The 12,980-nt window shown below is 32.0% G+C and overlaps 2 pseudogenes; both read right to left on the reverse strand.

The window, feature by feature from the left end:
* Window positions 1–3,865: 3,865 nt before the first annotated feature.
* Window positions 3,866–5,401, reverse strand: LOC132182160 (cytochrome P450 94A2 pseudogene; annotated as a pseudogene).
* A 4,906-nt stretch (window positions 5,402–10,307) lies between these two features.
* On the reverse strand, window positions 10,308–10,402 carry LOC148587200 (U6 spliceosomal RNA; annotated as a pseudogene).
* Between the last annotated feature and the right edge of the window lie 2,578 nt (window positions 10,403–12,980).

Consider the following 12,980-nt stretch of genomic DNA (forward strand, 5'->3'; position numbering starts at 1 on the left):
TGCTTGCACGAAAAATATGGTTCAAAAGGAATTCAGTGGTGGTGCATGGAGAAGAATCCACTCACCCAAACTAAGTATTCCAAGAAGCCGCTCACTCCCTTGCTGAGTCTAGGAGAGATCCACCCAAGACATGGTGCCCATATAAGGGAAGAAGCCCCAAGGTATGGTTAAAATTAATTGAAATGTAGCTGTGGATAAAATTGAGGGGAGTGTAGGGATTGGCATTATTGTTAGGGATTATGAAGGTTTCATATTGGCTGGACAAAGTACAACAAAAACTATATCAGTAGAACTTGTCGTTGCAGAAGCTTTGGCTGCTATACATGTAGTAGAGTTCAGCAAGACGTTGGGTTTCTATGATATAATTTTGGAAGGCGATGTTATGCAGATTGTCAATGCAGTCAAAGTGAAGGACAAAAATTTGGTCAAATATGAATATTAGATTACCAGTTATCCCAAAAAGCTTAAGTTAATGGAAAAAGTGGTGATTTAACGTGATATCAAAGCCAAAGATCTTGGGATCGAATCTTGACTACGTTTTCACGTGTTAGACATCATCTATTAAAAGAAAGTTTGAGCCCACACGTAAGGAAAAATGTTAAATTAATGATTAAGTGAAGCTTAAGCTTTTGCATAACTTGTAATTTAACAATGAATATATTGTGGACGAAATTAGAGAAAGTTTGCGTCAATTGAGGTCTTGGAGAATTGATCACATGAATAGGGATGCAAATTCAGCTACTCATAGTTTAAAATTCGAAGGGACAACTAAGTATGTCATAGATAAAGTTTGGTTAGAAAAAATTTCAAATTGTATTTATGGTAATAAAGATTGAAATTTGTTCATTATATATATAAGGATCAAAAAATTGTATTTAATACCAACTTATTTATAATTTTATACATTAGAATTTTAAACCCATATAGTTTAGTATTTTTATGAGCTTTTAATAGTAAAATTTAAATTTGGATGATGTTCACATATAGGGTCTTTTAATACTCAAATAAGTATAACAAGCTTATTCTCCCAAAGCTGTGATTCTATGGCTTCTTGTCTTCTTGTTCTTACACAAGTTCTACGTAAGTGTCTTGCTCTTCTTCTTTTGGATTTTTTGCACTTAGGTTGAATTGAGTTTTGATAATCTGCATGCAATTAGGTTCATTTTTTTTTTTTTCCAAAAAGGGAGTTGATATTCTTTTAGAATTGAAGCTTGAAACGTTTTGTTTTTGAACAACTAGAGATTTTGGGACGTGCCAAGACGGTTGTTTCTGGTTGCTGAAAATACGATGATTTTCATATTTCTAAACTCATTTTGGTTCACTCTAAACGCATTTTTTGTTGAGGAGAATCATATTTCTAAACCCACCACCTTCTAGTCCAATCATGACATCACATTTACGATCAACCTTCTAATCAATTATCATTAAAAAAAAAAAAAAAAAAAAAAAAAAGGACAATTTCACAAAGCCCTTAAACTTTCTCACGTTTTTTTAGATCCATAACCTGTAATAATTCAATATATAATTAAATGCTAATTGACAATAAAAATTAGCAGCGAAATGAATAATTATATAAATACCTCTATCCATACTTTGCTTAAGCCAATTGAAGAACAGCTTCACAGAAACAAATTTGGAAAACAAAAAAATTTGAGAGGTTCTTCTGACCTATGCCTACAAGTGAGTGCCAATTGATGGAATACACAGACTTTATTTATAAGTAGGTCAGGGGACCCTCAATTAGAACTATTACCTTAATTATTCCTCCCATCAAGGAATAAAAATCAAATCAATACAGCTAATTGATTCCACAAAAATAAAATCTTTAATTAAATCAAATACTTGTTCCACAAGAATTAAATCAATGATTTAATTCAGAATATTTGATTGAAATCAAATACTTGTTCCACAAGAATTAAATCAGTAATTTAATTTAGAATATTTGATTTACACAATAAGCTTTAATTGGAATAAATTACTGAACACCGTAATTATATATATTTTATAATTACAATAATATATATGACATAAGGGACATACTTTAAATGAAATTTCTTACATAACCTACTTGTGAGTCTATGTCGAAAGAAACCCATGACTTGACCTTTGGTCTCGTGTTGTAGGTCTCCGTGGTCAGAGATCCACAACCAAACCGTGGGTTTACATAGCCATAAACCCACGAATCACGATCATGGGTTTCCTTCAGGAAATACTTTTTTTTTTTTTTCCCCTTCATTTTTTTAACGAAAAATGGGTAAAGTAAAAGTGATTGGTAGTTTAAAAGCTGAAAAAAAAAAAAAAAAAAAAAACTCCTGATCAAAAGCCATATTGATGCAGGATGGAAGGATAAAAATAGAAAATAGATAAAAATAATAGAAAATAAAATAAACTATGTTGATCATCGGTCAACAATAGAGCTTTGGTAGAGTCTCACTACCAAGAAAAAAAGAAGGGGGAACTTCACTTACCCCCTATACTTTCGCGCTTTTTGCAGACACCCCCCCATTGTTCAAAACCGCTCACTTTGATGTATCCAACTTTCGTTTCCTTTCACTTTGCCCCTTCCGTTAGGATTTTCTGTTAAATCCTAACGGAAAGGGTGGAAAATTACAATCGTGCCCTTATTTTTTATTAAAAAATCATTTTTTTTAAAAAAAAAATTAGGGGTAGAAAGGTCTTTTACACTGCAAAAGCTAATGGTAGGGGGTATTTGAAAGGAAACGAAAGTTTGATACACCAAAGTGAGAGGTATTGAACAATGGGGGGGTGTCTGCAAAAAGCGCGAAAATATAGGGGGGTAAGTGAAGTTTCCCCAAAAAAGAATAATCATGTCTTTACAAAAACATCTTTTTCATTAATCATAATTTAATCTCCATAGGAGTACAAAGAGCATTTAAATAGACACGGTAAAATAAACCATAATCCTAATTTGACTGACCTTGAACTAAACCCATTATCTAATTATAAAATACTACTAACATTAGATTAGATGACTTTGGGCCAAGCCCATTACAATAACTCTTAAAATGTAGATAAAACACCCATCTAAATATAAAGGAAAAAATATAAAAAAGCCCTACAAGCTACCGGTTGTTTGCAATATAGGCCTCCAATGTTCAAAAGGTTCTAAAGTAGCCCTCCAAACTATCAAAATGTATCAAAAATGTCACTTATTTTTTTATATTCCTATAATACCCCTATTCTTTTAACACATAAAATAATAAAATAATTGTAAAAATAAACTAAACAATTTTTTTTTAAAAAAAAAAAAAAAAAACCAATGGGCGAATAAATTAAAAAAAAAAGTTTTTTAAAATAAATAAATAATTAGTCACCGTAGTTGGTCTAAATTACAAATTGCTTCATGTCGTATTAAAGTAAAATCAATGGGTTAATAAAAACAAATTTTTAACAGAATTTGACTAGAGGGAGTAAATTATTATTTTTAGAATATCTCAAGAACCGTACCTTTTATTTTACTTTAATACATCATGAGTATTCGCTATAGTTGGCCTAAATTATTTATTTATTTCAATATATATATATATATATATATATATATTCGCTCATTGGTTTTTTTGTATTTTTAAATAATTGTTTGGTTTTTTTATTTTTACAATTATTTTATTTGTTAAAAGAATAGGGGTATTATAGGAATATAAAAAAAGTGGCATTTTTGATATATTTTGTTAGTTTGGGATGCTACTTTTGTACCTTTTGAACATTAGGGGGCTATATTGCAAATAGCTAATAGTTTAAAGGACTTTTTTATATATTTTTCCAAATATAAATAACCTAATTAACTAATAAGACCCGACTTATTTATTTTTTCTTCTCCTCACATATCTGCGTAACACTATTATTCTCATGCATCCCTCTCTACAATCCTCACCGGAAACCCACCTTTCATTTTGGAAGTCAATTGTGGAACAAACACTGGCTCCACGCCTTCCTCCACCGCCGAAACCACCTTGAACCGCCTGAGAACCCCCGCAACCACCCTCTTCATTTGCAAGAACGCCATCTCCTTCCCCAAGCAAATCCTTGGCCCCGCCTGGAACACTGGGTACGTGTACGCGTCCCTCCCCACGAACCTCCACTGCCTATTCTCCGCCTCCTCCTTCTCCAGCCACCGCTCAGGCTTGAACTCCGCCCAGTCAGACCCCCACAAAGTCTCCAATCTCCCCATCGCATATGGTACGTACGCCACTCTCATCCCCTTCTTCACCACCGTCCCGTCCGGCAAAACGTCGTCGCTCACAGCCTCCTTCGCGTCCTCTGAGACAGGCGGGTACAACCGCATGCTTTCACAAAGAGAAGCGTGAGTGTAAACCATGTCTTTGACTTCTTCATAGACAGGCGCTTCAGATTTCTCTTTGACTTCCTTCAAAACCTCGGATTCAACGTGTGGGTTCTTGGAGAGTAGCCAAAGATACCATGTCAAAGCCGAGGAGGTAGTGTCACGCCCAGCGAGTAAGAAGCTTATGACTATGTCGGTCACAAAGTTTTCATCCGAGTGGCCGGAGCACAAAAATCTTGACAACAGATCGACGGAATCGAGAGAGGCCTTCTCTTTGAGCTCCTTCTTCTTTTTTCTTATTATGTTCTCGGCGAATTCTTTAATTACTGAGACTGCGATTCTCATTCGCTTCTCCGACCCAATATTCAACAGCTTCTTAATTTTCCACATGGCCGGGATTATTGCATCGAACCTGTCGCTGCTGATCTTGACGCATTCTTCAAAAGCTTGAGCGAACTTGGTTTGTGGAAGAGAGGGCAACAAGTAGGCGGCGTCGAATCCGAAAGCTATTTGGCATATATTATCGAAAGAAAACCTTTGAAGAATGTCCTGGAAGTCTAGCACAGTTCCGGTTGCCGCCGCTACGGAGAGGATAGGGATGAGGCGGTCGGAGATCTCGGTGTCCACGACAATCTCGATGAACTTGCGCAGAGACTTGGTGTTGAACTCATGGCTGGCGAGTTGTCTTTGAAACTTCCAGGATTCACCGTCCACGTTGAGGATGCTGTGGCCCAGGAAGTCTTTAAGGGTTCCAGTTAAATAATCTCCCTTGCCGTAGTTGGGGAATTGAGTCTTGAGTATGTGTCGGACGATGGCGGGGTTGGCGGTGAAGACATGTCGAGTGCCGATGTTGGAGTGGAGGACGTAGGTGGCGGAGGGTGAGACTTGGAGGATGTCCGAAATCCATTGGAGTTGGCGTTTGCGGTTAGCAACCGCGGCCAAGAATGAACCTATTATAGGGTAGGATCTTGGGAGGCCGATGGCGGTGGTGGATGGCGGAGATGATTGCTTTTTAGGTGTTGAAGCTTTGATAAGGAAGAAAATAGAAAGTAAGGGAAGAAGGAGAAGGAAAAAATAGGGTATGGGATAGAGGAACAACATGGCTAATATTTTGGAAATTAAAGTCTTTAATTATAGGTGTTTTTGTGGATGGACAATTTTGTCGGTATTTATAGGCATATAAATCACAATTTTTTAATTTTATTTAACAAGTTTTTATAACCTTAAGATGCGTTGACCCCAAAAAAAAAAAATCCACAAATAGTCATAAAGTTTCTTTTTATTCACAAAATTTTAATTGGTCCAACAATGTAAACTGCACACGCATGCCCACCTCTTGACAATTCGTCACACAATGTGCAGATCGAACTTTCCTGATGACATGCAATATACATATATATAATCCACCAATTGGTCATTTGGTAATTGTAAATCTCAAAGAATAATGCCATATGAAGCGTGAAGCAAACCATGATAAAAAAAAAATGGTTAAATTCTGAATTGGTTTATATGCTATTTTATGTTTATCCAATCAGTCTTTGGTATTTTGAAAGTGATAAAGTTTGTCCTTGGACTTTTAGCATACCGTGCCAAATCAGCAGTAACATCTGTTCAGTAACTCCACGTTACCTGTACCACGTGCCACTGGAAAAAATACACATGCATGTGGTGGTTGGATTCTCCAATGACATATCTATTAAAACAATAATTAAGTGATTAAATTTAGGAAAAAATTTACATATTTTTTTTAAATTATTACCTAATTGATAATGTCTCCTTAAACTACTAAAATATTGTCAATGTTTCCCCAATGACCAAACTACCCTTAGTAAAATAAAAACAAAAATACTAAAAATTCTATAAAAAAAAACTAAAAAAAAAAATCCAACGGGTGGCCAATTTTTTTTTTTTTTTAAATCCTTGTAAAAAAATTAAAAATTTTCGATTTTTTTAATATAAAAATTGGAAATTTTCGTTTTATTTTTATTTTATAATTTTTTAAATAAAAATTTTCGTTTAAAAATAAATAAATTTTCGTTTTAAAAAAAATTCTTTTTTAAAACAATTTTTTTTTTTTTTGAAAAAAGATCGTTTTTTTAAATAAAAATTTCTGTTTAAAAAAATTAAAAGATTCGTTTTAAAAAATAAAAATTAAAAAAATCTTTTTTAAGAAAAAACTAAAACAATTTTTTTTAATTAAAATTTTCGTTTTAAAAAAATAATTTTTATTTTATTTTTATCAAATTTATAGGGGTAGTTATGTCTTATTGAGAAATCTATAGAGACATTTTATCTTTTTGCGAGCCTTAGGGAAACATTGTCACAATTAAAAGTTTGGAGAGAACATTGTCAATTAGGTGATAGTTTTAGGGGGGTATGTAGACTTTACTCAAAAAATTATCTCTTCCTATTAGCTTAAGCTTTTGGGATAAATGTTTTTTTTTTAAAAAAAAACTATTGAGAAAAATGGTAGTTTAACATGGTATCAAAGTCAAAGGTCCTGAGATCGAACATTGACTCTGTCAATTCACCCCATTTAAATTAAATATTCCACGTGTTGGGCCTCATCTATTAAAAATGGAGTTTGAGCCCACATGTGAGGGAGGGTGTTAAAATAATGATTAAGTAATTAAATTCATCTCTTCCTATCAGTTTAAGTTTTTGTGATAACTGATAATTTAACACCGTCTCCACCTCATGAAAGTCGTATCTGTTGATCATATGCGAAGGAAAAATGGGACGTATAGAAAGAGATGCAAGTTTGTAAAGTTTAGAGATAGCCACTCGGATTAAATTGAGGAGCACACGAAAATTATTATACTCATGGACCAACTTGATTGAAGGCAAATTACAATTTAAAAAGACATGCCTCAATAATCTAATCCAATTTGGCCCTTGTAAGAGTATAAACCAACTCTACTTGTTTGGACAAGTGTTTGAATAATTTGAACAACACGTATCTAGACGGCCTGAGCATTTGTCCATCAAGTAAGACCCACCCAAACTCTTGAATGAGACTGCCCTATTGCTCGTTCTTAAAAAATTCCAATCCTTTAACGCATTTTCTCCAATCATTACTCCCATTTAATTTATTTAAGGAATTCATGTTTCAACCCATTTTATGCAAGGAATTTGTTGTTAAAAAAACTCCAACCACCCTTCAAAGCATCTTGTCCAAATCATTACCAATCCTAATCCAACCTTCATGCCAAAAAAATGAAAAAAAAAAAAAAAAAAATCATGCATAAATATTTATTTTTATTCTTTTACTCTTTTTAAGAGCATATTAGAATCTGACAAATTTTTTTTTTTTTTTATCCAATGGAACCATTTTGCCTAGCTCACAACCCAATTCCATTGGCTTTGTGGGTTTTATTTTATTTATTTCAGATTATAAAATCCTCATTTTCTTCCTACTTTTAGCAACCACAATGGCACATCCATCCAAAAATCTCCAGCACTTGAAAAACTAAACGTTTGAAGCTTCAATTCTAAAAGAATATCAACTCGAAATTCCACCAAATATCAATATCTCTTCTATCACCGCTGTGAACGAAAATTAAACCCAATTGCATGCAGAATATAAAAAACTCAATTCAATTTGGGAAGAGGAAGACCAACGAAAAAGGGGTACCCAATTTTAATCCAATTATAATTTCAAAGTGTGGTTTGAAATTAGGAATCACTTTCCGTCTATTATATAATTATTATTACTCAACAAATACCACAAACCTCAATGGTCATATGAAGCTCATTTTGTTTGTTTTAGCACAAAGTGAAGGAAAGGCAACGATATTCATCAAAGCAATTATGCTACTTGTGCCCTAAGCAAAGAAACTTTAGGAGCAAGAAGAGAAAGAGAATAGAGACGAAAGATAAAAGAAAAGAAAAGAAACCCATCTCCCGTTCATTCATAGGCTTAACAAAATTATACAGACACACAGGACATAACCATCATGTATATCGTTAGATGTATCAACTTTAAATCCTAACTATGAAATAAATAATATTCATTTGATTCGAAATAGAAAGGAATATTGTCCTTAAGGCCAATCATATTCCTTAGAGCTCGTTTGGTTTGCGAAATGCGTATTCCATTAGTGTATCGCAAGGACTGTTAATCCTTAAAGTAAGTTCTAAAACAACAAAATGCAGCCAAATTTAAACCAAAAGAAATATTGAGGGACATGGCTATTCTAATTGTATTATCAAAAGGGCATCTAGTACTCTCATGAATAATATCTGCTATTAGAAACATTAACAAAAGAGACTAAAAATTAAAGAAGAAAGACCTTTTTCTCACATTTTTTTTTTTCAAATTCATATAATAAGAGAGAGAAAGACAAGCTGGAGGATCAAAAGAAGTGACTAATCCTTGTCTTTTAAGCAAAAAGGCACACCCAAAGCTCCCATCCCATCATTCTTCTTTCTCCATTTTCCCTCAATCCCAGGTGAATCATCACTGAACTTCCAGCAACAGCAGCTTAGAGTATCTGAACTCCACCCACATCAAATGGAGTAGCAAACCCCAGTTAGAAAGAGAAGCTCTAGAAACTGCTACTGCTGCAAACGTCAACTGCTGAAGGATATAAGGTTTTCTACTTTCATTGATGGGAGAGCCATCATTGAAAGCACAGAGTAACGAGTCCTAAAAATGAACATCGAAAAAAAAAATATCCGTTTGATAAAAAATTTGGAAGTGCTTTTAAGAGTCTAAAAAATTTTAAAATGACAAAAATGCATTTTTAGTAAAAGCTTAAAAATAATGTTTTTGCAAAATGAATTTTTTGACTTAAAAGCTCTATTTCTCAAATACAATCTCAAACATGCTCGTAAGCTGTAATTATTGATTACACAGAAGAATCGCACCGTCAACACAAAAGAAAAATGGCAAGAAAAACAAAACGAACAATTATAAAAGGAAACACAACCGGCTAACAATCAATGCTATAAGAAAAATATCAAAAACTGAAATAAGTCACTAAAATTTGTGAGCAACTATCATTATTTTTTTCTTTGCATTTAAAAAGATAATTTAAATCTGAAGTATTCTGAGGCAATAAGGCCTGTTAATACCTTGTCTGAGTATTCAACATGATGAACATTCACAAGCAAATCTACTTCCAAACTTTAACCGAAAAAGCACAGAGTTAGGTTCTATATATATTCACTTCTCTTTTCCTTTTGTTTTGTTTTGTTTTTTTTTTTCTTTTTCTTTTCTTTTTTATTTGAAAAAATTTACTGAATTGATGTCCTTAATTCTGCCAATGTTACTTTCCAGCTGCTTCTTAAAATGATTGCAGCACCCCATCAACCAAATTAATTAACTTAAGCAAATTCTTAAAGAATGATAGTCAGAACAAGCACTGGTACCTAATTAAATCATGGCAAAAATGGAATCCACAAACTCTCTTGCTGATTAATGAAAAAGCCATATTCATATTCATAAGTGGCTTAACAAATAAACCCTCTTAGCACATCCAAAAATCTCCAGCAGCTTCAATCCTAAAAAAATATCAACTCTCTTGCACCAAATATCAATCTGTTCTAAAACCAAAATACACAAACTATATCAGTTATCACCACTGTGAACCGAATGAAAAAGGGAGCATCTTTGGAAAAATTAAAATAAATAAATAAATAAATAAAACCCAATTCCAAAATATAAAACTTAATTCAATCAGAATCCAAAAGAAGATGAGCAGCACAATATCAGCCTCACTGTTTGAGCAAGACCCAGATGCAGAAATTACATAAAAAAAAAAAAAACAAAATAGAGGAAGCCATTGAATTTATCACAGCTTTTGCTTTGGAAAAATTTAAAAAATGAAATAAAACCCAATTCCAAAATATAAAAACTCAATTCAACCAAAATCCAAAAGAAGATGAGTAGCAAAATATCAGTCTTACTGTTTGAGGAAGACCCAGATGAAGAAATTGAATAAGAACGAAGAAAACAAAACAGAGGATGACATAGAATCACAGATTTTGAGAAAAAAAAAAAAAAAAAAAATTGGACCATTTCTCGATTCATGCGTGTCATCGGGGCCATGCTAATCTTCTCTGTATCGTTCCAATTTTATCGGATGTTCCCGAGGGGACACTCTTACTCTTAGGGGTGCAAAGGCGGGCGGTTAAAAACCGCCCGCTAACCGCTAACCGCTATAACCGCCAACCGCCTAACCGCATTAACCGCTAACCGCCTAACCGCTATAACCGTCTAGCGGTTAGCGGTTAGCGGTTAGCAGTTATTGGGTCTACTAACCGTAACCGCTAACCGCTAACCGCCTTTTTATATAATATATTTTTATAATTATAATTATAAAAATATTTATACATATAACATAATCACTTGATAATTAAATCACAATTTTTTTTAAAAATAATTAAATCACAATTTGAGTATTAATATATTATCACTATAATTTATATGATTATATGATATAATCATTTGATCATTAAATCACAATTTTTTTTAAAAAATAATTAAATCACAATTTGAGTATTAATATATTATCACTATAATTTATATGATTATATCACATGAGATTGATCATTAAATCATTTGATTATATAATAACAAATTATACATATATAATATGACATAACTCATAAGTATACCAATTCATACTAATACAACAATTAAATATCTAGAGATTTATTTCCAATGTATGTTATAAACTTATAAGTCTATATATGTTATAAGTCTATATAAGTCTACATATGTATATGAATAATATAAATGTATAATATCAATACTTAATCATATGATTCGATGACAATTCAAATACTTTATTCAAGACTTCAAGTGAATCATATTATTAATGTACAATGATGATGTGATTCGTATAGTATCAAATTAAGTAATTGACATTGGATTAAACAATGACCAATGTGTTACTTATAAACACATTTTAAGTATTAATGTATTATCATTATAATTTTAGTAATTTATATATTATCACTATAATTGATATGATTATATCACATGATGACTTGATCATTAAATCATATGATTATATAATAATAAATAATACATATATAATATGACATAACTCATAAGTCATAAGTCTACAAGTTAATCATATGATTCATGTACAATGATAATCACAATTGATTCAATTGAATTAAACAATATATTACTTATAACTTCAAGTCTACAATTTAATTAAAGCATTATTAGATACTTTGCGAATTTAGGATTTAGAAGTTTGAACATTACCATTTACCATTAGATATTAAGTTCAGTTCAAAAAAAAAAGATTATAAGTAAATATGATAAGAATTTAAATAATTAATCATATGAATCATATGATGTAATTTAATGAGACTATATAATTATATAATATCAAATTAAGTAATTGACATTAGATTCAACAATGTGTTACTTATAATCACAATTGAAGTATTAATGTATTTTTTGAACATTTTTTAGAAAAAGAAATTTAACCATTTTTCGAACTTATTTTATATGTTTTGTGTTGAACTTTTTTTATATTTTTTTTAATATGTTGTGACAGTTGTCTGAAATCTGAACTTTTTTTTGTATGTTGTGTTGATTTTTTTTTTTTTTTTTTTAAAAAAAAAAGTTAACCGGTTATGATTTAATATTTAAGAAATTTTTTTTAAAGTACAAGTAAATGTAAATTTTGGGTCAAATATTTTTGATTTTTCAATATGGGCTCTTTTTATAGCAATTGGGCCCAAGAAGATATTAAAAATACAAGAAAAAAAATGAGGGTAAAAAAAAGCCCAAAAAAATAAGCCCAAAAAGCCTTAAAGAAAGCCCAAAAAGCCCAAAAAAAAGAGCCCAATTTTAAAAAAGCGGTTAGCGGGCGGTTATCTATTTCACTAACCGCTAACCGGCGGTTAACCGTTAACCGCTAACCGCTTAGCGGTTAGCGGTTGCGGTTAGTGAAATCTACTAACCGCTAAGGCGGTTACGGTTAGCGGTTATTGCCACTAACCGCTAACCGTAACCGCCTTTGCACCCCTACTTACTCTGTTCTGTATTGCTATAAAAACTCTTCTTCATTCTTGTAACATTATGGGACTAGTTGGCTCTTAACTATGCGGAAGGCTACTTAGTTTACATCAAACTATCCTGATTGTAGGCTGATCTGAACCAATCGCTTGCGCCTTTGAAGCACATCTGTCAAATAGTATCCGTAGATCACGCTCGCATCTCAGTGTCGGGGTTATTAATTAATAATTAATAGCAGAAAATAAAAATAAAAATAGCAGCAGTACCTCAATGAATTAGGATCCTTTCCAGATTTTTGTGAGCTTTCTTGGTATTAAATACAATTTTTTTATCAATATCCTGGGATATTTGATACCCAAATTGATATTTTGAAAAATGCAAAATCAACATGTGGGTTTACCTTATTTGTAATTAATTTCTTATTGTATCAAAATAAATTCAGAAATCCATGTGATGTATGCCAAAAGAATATTGATTTATTTCATACTGTCAATTTTGTCCACCAAGCACTGACTTAAGATATTTTGTTAATGTGACACTAACTTAAGTAGAACACATATCACAATTTTATTAGTTCTGATATATCATACTATCAAAAATTTTTAGATCACAACCATTTCGTATTATCAATTGATGTTAATCCAATTAAAATTTCTAGAATTGATTTGAAACTAGTAAACTGACATTTTACCTCTG

Source organism: Corylus avellana, chromosome 2 (genome assembly GCF_965113065.1).
Source record: "Corylus avellana chromosome 2, dhCorAvel1.hap1.2, whole genome shotgun sequence".
In the NCBI taxonomy this organism is placed as follows: domain Eukaryota; kingdom Viridiplantae; phylum Streptophyta; class Magnoliopsida; order Fagales; family Betulaceae; genus Corylus; species Corylus avellana.